Source organism: Oryctolagus cuniculus, chromosome 5 (assembly GCF_051225735.1).
Source record: "Oryctolagus cuniculus isolate XC-2025 breed Fujian yellow rabbit chromosome 5, ASM5122573v1, whole genome shotgun sequence".
Lineage (NCBI taxonomy): Eukaryota > Metazoa > Chordata > Mammalia > Lagomorpha > Leporidae > Oryctolagus > Oryctolagus cuniculus.
The window spans coordinates 128,330,509-128,337,969 of NC_142871.1; the positions used below are offsets into that span (position 1 = coordinate 128,330,509).

Consider the following 7,461-nt stretch of genomic DNA (forward strand, 5'->3'; position numbering starts at 1 on the left):
CAGCTGAGGCTCAGAGGAGTGCCTCATGTTCCACGCCTGGCCAAGGGCAGAGCTGGCATTGAGACTCCTGGGCTTAACCCTTGAGGTTTCACTGCCTCTTACGGCAAGTGCAGGTGCCCAGGCTGTCTCTGCAGCTCCACACCACCCGGCCTAACCTTCTCCATCCCTTCTCACTGAGATAGCCCTCTTCCAGAACCCTCCCTACCCTTCTGTTGCCACATTCTAGAACCATCTTGCGGCCCAGGCTCCCCCATGCTTCACGGATTCATCCCCTCTCCATGCCCCTCCCATCACTCATCCTGAGGCAGGAACCACAGCAGTCTGGTTGTCACCCATTCGTAACTCCCATCATTCATCCGTGGAACCCTGGAGTGTCAGGGCTGGAAGGGGGCCTGGAAGGTGGTCTTTTCTAGTGATTTTCAAACCAAACATAGTTTTCAAAGAAAAGCTTCTATGGAAGCTCTATAGAGAAATGAGATCAGCAAGGGGAGGTGGTGTCCTGGCTCCTGTCTCAGTGCAACCCCTCCCACTGCAATCCCCTGCCCTGTCCTCCCCATGGAAGCTGAGAACTAGCTGCCCTCTCGTTGTGCCCGTGGTGTACTGTGGCTTGCCGAGCTTCAGAGAGGAAGGGTAGCCCTGCTGGTCCAGGGCTGCTCCCAGCTTCCCCCCCCCCCCAAGAGTGCTGTCCTTAGTCACCAAGCCCTGGCTCACTGGGGCCACACCCCTCCTCTCCCAGCTCTGAGTCCTTAGACCTGGACCTCAACCTCAGCTCACAACTCACAAAGCTACGCGACCTGGGCAAGGAAATCGCACAGTCCAAAGCCCTCCACTTCCTCCTCTGAAGATGGGAATGAAACAAGTGGTGGCACAGTGGTGGGGCACAGTGGTGGGGCACAGTGGTGGGGTACAGTGGTGGGGCACAGTGGTGGGAACCAGTGGCTGCCTCTCTCCTCTTCACCTCCCCGCCTGCCCTGCTGTGGGCTGACCAGAATCAGCTGGGCGGTTCTTCTGCTGGCCTCCTCTGTAGCTGCACTTGGTGGGGGGCAGGCTGTGGTCACAGGGAAGCGATGGAGGTGTTTGGATGGCTGGGCCTCTTGCTTTCCTGGAACCTCAGTGCCCTGCTCCTCACGTGATCTTTCCTGGGCTCCTCAGAGATCTCAGATGCACAAACATGGGAGCTTCCAGGCCTTCTTCAGGCTGGGACCCAGCAGAAGGGCATAGTCTCCCTTCTGTGGCATTTTGTTGGCTGAAAATTCAGGGGGAGCGAAATAAACTGCACTTCTCAGTGGGGTATGTCATGGTTTGAATATTTGTGCTTTGGTCCTCGTAAAGTCTGGTGTTTGTGGTCCTAAGAGGGTAGAGGCTTACTCCAGTGACAGCATCTTTGGGAAGTGACTGTGTTGGGTTAAGTCTTTAGGGCAGAGCCCAAGTGGCTGAATCCCGATGGCTTTATGAGGAGAGGGAGGCCAAAGACCTGTCTCTTGTTGTGTCATGGACTGTGTCACCTTAGCACTCTGCCATCACCAGAACAGGACCTGTCCAAGCTTAGAGTGTGAATCTTGTGCTTGCTTTGGCAGCACATATACTAAAGATTGGAAGGATACAAAGATTAGCATGGCCCCAGTGCAAGGATGACACGCAAATTCATGAAGCGTTCCATATTTTTTAGCTATGGGACTCCAAATTCCATTTTGTTGGCAGGTACTAATGCCATCTTACATGTTAAAGTGATCATATTAAGTGTCAAGAAGATCACATAAATAAGACAAGTGTCTGCTAATAACAATAGATAGAACTAAAAAGGAGAGAATGATCCAACATGGGAAGGAGGCCACACAGCAGACTCATAGAATGACAAATGCCTTAAATAGCACTCTGACCTCAGAATCAGCCCTTAAGGCATTGGATCTGGCTGGAAAGCCCATGAGAGCATTTCAGGCATGGAAAGCCAAGACACTGTGGCAAAAACTGATCTACATGAAGTATCTCTGTGAGTGAGATCCCAGTGGAAAGAAGTGGCCATCAAAGAAGGATGTACTTTTTTCTGAAGGGAGGAGAGAAACTCCACTTTGCTTATGGCCATGTCTAAATACTGATGGTGTCTATGGACTCAAAAGGCTCCCATAGCCTTGGCAGCTCATGACAAGAGCATCGGGTGATCAATAACATCATAAATAAGAGTGTCAATTATTAAATCAACAACAGAAGACACTGTGCATTTGCTCCCCATGTAGGAACTCTGTCCTTAATGTGTTGCACTATGCAAATTAACGGTGAAACTAGTACTCAAACAGTACTTTATACTTTGTGTATCTGTGTGGGTGCAAACTGTTAAAATCTTTACTTAGTATAGAGTTGATCTTCTATATATCAAGATAAGTAAAAAAGAATCTTAATGAAGAATGGGATGGGAGAGGGAGTAGGAGGTGGGACGGTTTAGGGGTGGGAGGGAAGGTATGGGGGGAAAGACTGCTATATTCCAAAAGATGTACCTATCAAATTTATATTTATTAAATAAAAGCTTAAAAAAAGGACTATGAATCTCCATGAGCCAATGTGGACTGCCTTCCCTGAAAAGGTTGAACTAATTCAGGTTTTCTGTTATAGTAATGAAAAGCCGGCTGCTACAAGGAATGACCAGTTGTTTTATCATCTTTAACCCTCTCAACTCTCTGTGAGCTTGGGCAGGAAGATTCCTTGATCACTGCAGTTTTCCAGCTGTGCTCATCTGTGAGGCCTAAACCCAGGGGAAGCCCCTGGAATAGTGCCTGGTACACGGTCAGCCCTCCCATGTTAGCTGGTGGTATTTTTATTTCTGATGTACACGCCTAGCACAGTGCTGAGTGGCTGCTGGGGGTGGTAACTCTCCAAGAGGAGTGGCAAACACAGTGTATACTCCTGATAATAAATAATCTAGTTCATGAGATAAAATTAACACATGCAGAGATCAAAGTGCTAATTCAAGGCACAGTGTAATTAAGGAGCCCACAAAGGGTACAGATCACACACACCTGAGGAATTTGCAGGACAAAGAGATTGGACGAGGGCTGTGTGGCCACTGAAGCCTTCCCCAAGGGAGAGGCTGCCCTGGCGGGGCAGGCTAGTGCAGTGGTTAAGAGCATGGATTCTGTCGCCAACCCCCTGTTTGTTTATTTCTTTGTTTTTTTAAAGATTTGTTTTATTTATTTGAAAGACAGAGTTACAGAAAGAGAGGTAGAGACAGAGAGAGAGGTCTTCCATCCACTGGTTCACTCCCCAATTGGCCGCAATGGCCAGAGCTGCGCAGATCCGAAGCCAGGAGCCAGGAGCTTCTTCTGGATCTCCCATGCAGGTGCAGGGGCCTAAGGACTTGGGCCATTGTCTACTGCTATCCCAGGCCACAGCAGAGAGCTGGATCAGAAGTGGAGCAGCAGGGATTAGAACCAGCACCCATATGGTATGCCAGCGCTTCAGGCCAGGGCTTCAACCCACTGTGCCATAGCGCCGGTCCCCTGTTTGTTTTTAAGATTGACTTATTTATTTGAAAGGTGGAGTGCCAGAGACAAAGGGAGGGCGGGAGGGAAGGAGGGAGAGAGAGGGAGAGCAGGAGAGAGAGAGAGAGAGGGAGAGATTCCATCTGCTGATTCTCTCTCCATTTTCACTCCCCAGCTGGGAGCCTGGCACTCCATCTGAGGCTCCCACATTGATGGCCGGGGCCCAAGGTCTTGGACCATCTTCTGCTGCTTTCCCAGGTGCATTAGCAGGGAGCTGGATTAGAAGTGGAGGAGCCAGGATTCTAGCCAGTGCTCATACGGGATGGCAGCACAGCAATCGGTGGCTTTACCTGTAGTACCGTGACTCTGGCCTCCAGACTCCCTGTTTTTGAGTCTTAGCTCTACCACTCTCTAGACGTGCTTCTGCGACCTTAGCTAGTTACGTAGCTTCTCTTAGCCTCCGTTTCCTTTCTGCGTGTCTATCTCGTAAGACTCCACTGGAGAATAACTGATTTATTTCCTGCAAGGGACTGCAATGGTGTTGGACATGCGGTAAAGACTCGGAAAGCTGAGTTGACCTCATAGTCCTACAGCGAGACTTCAGCTGGTGGCGGGGAAAGACAGCGTCCCACGAGATGGTGGCAGCAAGCATGGCGTGGGAAGGCAGTGTGCCGTGCTCAGGGACATGCGAGTGTGACTTCCCTTAGAGGGAGATGTTCCTGGGGACATTCCGCGTGTGCAGCAGGAGCCAAGGCAGAGAGGAAGAGAGGAGGGGGAGGGGAAGACGGCAGGAGCCCAGCCAGAGCAGCACACACTTGGACCTTATGGCAAGGGGAGCCACTGCCAGCTCTAACAAGGGAGGGGCGCCTTCTGGACTCTGTCTTGGGAAGAGATCCCTGGTGGGGATGGGAAGGAAAAAAGTACGTGGATTAAAGGCAGGGAGAGGGCTCGGGGGCCCTTGCCACAGCCCAAGTCCCCGGCAGGGAGCTGTTGCAGCACGGTGCGAGCCCAGGGAGGGGACAGGGCCCTGCAGCCTGTGCTAGGAATGGCTGCAGGGGTACCCCTGCCTCCTGGCCGTGCCACCCACCGCGGCTGGCTTCTGCCCTGGCTGCCTCCCTTCCGGGCCGGGTTGGAAGGCTGAGCTGGGGGAGAGGTCGAGCACCAGGGAAGCCCAGGACTGGCAGCACCCTCAGAGAACGCACTGGATCGCTCCCGGTCACCCAGACTCAAAGGGGGCAATTCTGGGAGCTTGGCTGTGGCCCAGAGCGGCAGACTGTGAAAAGGGACGGGCTCTGTGTGTGTGTGTGAGCATGTGTGTGTGTGACAAAGAGGGAAGGGGGGACCATATGTCCGTTTTCTTTGAGGAACAGCTGACTCCTCCAGGGGGTGAGTGCGTCGGGTAGGAGCGGCAAGTGGAGTAACAGGGTCAGGCCCACATTGGCAAACAAATGTCCCAGGGGCCGGGCCCTGTTGGGGACTGTTTTTCTTATTTCCCAGATCCGTTCCTTCTCTCTCTCTCTCTCTCTCTCTCTCTTTCTCTCTCTCTCTCTCCTTTGCCATGCTTTCTTTCTCTCTTGCTCACCCTTGACCCGATCAGTTCCTCTGTCTGGGGGTCCCCCTCACCGTGAGGATGCCCTCCTCCTGCCCCAGCCAGCCCTGGGGCCTCCCCTGGGCCCACACCCAACCCTCATGGCCTCTGAGAAACACTTGGGGGCAAGTCAACGCCGGAGTGCCTCCTGCAGAGCCCCCGATGGGGAGGAATGAAGGTCAAGGCCACCGCTTGGCCACGGCACTCTTTGAGTGCCAAGGCCTCTTCTCTGCTGTCCGCCTTTCTGGTGAGAAAAGCAGAGAAATTGGAGTCAGAGGGGCCTGGGTTCAAATTCCAGCCCAACCCATTACAGGCTGTGGGATTGGTAGCAAGCGGCTCGCTCATCCTGTGACAAAGACCCTAGTGACATCCGTTGCCAGTGAGCGGGCAGAATTGACGGGGGTGGGGGGGGTGGGGCTGTGGGGAGGTGGGATGAGTCTCAGTGCCCAGCAAAAGCACGGTCTTTTTGTTTTCCCTCGGGCTTCTGTTCCCTTACCCCTTTTCACCTTCGTTCAGGGTAGAACTCCGCACCCAGCTTTCGCTGTGCTGGAGCCACAGCAGAGAGGAAGAGAAAGAGGCAGGAGCCCTGCTCCGGCTCCCAGGGCAGCCCCACCCCTGCCTCAGCCGGTCTGTATCCTGCAGGAAGTGGGGCGTGACCCCCTAGACCTGCGCTTTGGAACCTGTGATCTGCAGGTGCCGTGTGCGTGCCCGTGTGTGGTGCGTGCACGCTCGTGAGCCCGTGCGCATGCGCGGGTGTGAGTGGGGCGCCCGAGTCCCCCCGGCAGAATCTCGGCGGCCCCTCGCCACTCCCTCTTTTCTTCACCTTCTCGTCTCCCTCGCCGTCACCCCTCTCCCCGGGCTCCCCCTGCGGCTTGCCAGCTGCCAGCACATGACATCTCCTTTCATGTTTGGGGCTGAGCGCGGCTTTGAATGTTCGTTTGATTCCGTTAAGATAATAGCTGGTTCACTGTCAGATGCAGACTGATCAGTTAAAACCTTAATCACTGCCTGTCTCCTCACACGGCACTTATTTTTTAAGAGATTAATCCCCTCAGCCCTGCTCTAGCTCACATTGGGCTTGGAAAATAAAAAAAATAAATAAATAAAAAAGCAAGGTTTGTGTTATCCTGCTTATTATTATTGTGATGATTGTTGCCCTGTTATTCTGTGTATTAACTCCCCGTCTCTGTCCTTTCAACAGTTCCTTTCTGCCTCATCCTTCTGCTCTCCCCGTCTCCCCCTTCCTCCCCCAGCCCTGTCTCTCTCTCACACACACACACTCTGATGTGGCTCTCTTGCTGTAGTGTGAAATGCTTCCTGAGACAGATACAGAGTGTGCACAGGGGTCCTCCTTCTCTACACACACACACACGCCTGGGCCACCTGTAAACAGTGCGGCCACCGGCAAACCCGCATGGCTGGGGGCGTGGCTGCGGGCCAGTGGGCAGCGCTCCCAGCACCTGCTCTGCACCCCCTCGGACATTCAGTGCTGTGTCACCGTGGAGAAGGGCTTCAGTTTCCTCCTCTGTTACCACGTGGGATGCCTGCCGCTCATGTCGGAGGGCCTGGGTTCAAGCCCTGGTTCTGCTCCTGATTTCAGCTTCCTGGGGGTCTTAGGTCCCTGCCACCCGTGTGTGAGACCAGGATTGAGTTCTAGGCTCCTGGTTTGGGCCTGGGTGGTGTGGGCATTTGGGGAGTTAGCCAGTGCACGGGAGACCTCTCGATCTTGTGGTGCCTTCCAGATAAAATGAAAATATATACATTTTTTGAAATGGACCCAAGAAAACTCATAGGAGGGAGACTGAGCACTGAATACAAGAAGTCTCCCCAGAAGGGCGGGGCACAGAGCAGGGCTCCCCCACCCAGAGTCTACGGCCAGATCTTTCCTCGAGGCTGCCAGGACCTCCCGGAGGCTGCCCTGTCCTGCCTGGGCCATCTTTACTCTGTCACCTGTCTAGTGGACAGGCCTCACTCAGGATGGGGAAGGCGACTCTGCCTACCACCGACCTGTGAAAGTTCACTGCTACAGTTTGCACTCACAGCTAGAATCCGACCAAGGAAAGTAACCTAGGGGCCCGGGAATCCAGACCCTTGGGGTACATGACAAGGTGGAAGCTCAGAGCCAGGGCTCTTTGCCCTGGGCACACAGTGAGCTAATAACGCAGGGCTGCAACTGGAATTCGGCCCTGGTGGGCACTGTGTCAGTGCCGTCCTGCACTTACTTACTGCACACCTGCTGTGGGCCCGGCCCGAAGCCTGAGCGGACAGACTGGGTGCACAGGCCTGCTCCTGATGGCACGGCTGGCACTGCAAGGCTTTCTAGGGCTGGTAGAGTGGGCGAGATCCGGGATAGCTGGACCCCTAGGCAGGGAGATAGAGCTGAGGGTGCTGGCTGCATCC

The 7,461-nt window shown here is 54.0% G+C and overlaps 1 non-coding gene across 1 annotated transcript; it reads left to right on the top strand.

The window, feature by feature from the left end:
- Positions 1-1,561: 1,561 nt before the first annotated feature.
- Positions 1,562-1,666, top strand: LOC138849904 (U6 spliceosomal RNA). Its single transcript, XR_011389091.2, has one exon. It is a non-coding gene; the product is annotated as a U6 spliceosomal RNA (small nuclear RNA).
- The last annotated feature ends 5,795 nt before the right edge of the window (positions 1,667-7,461 follow it).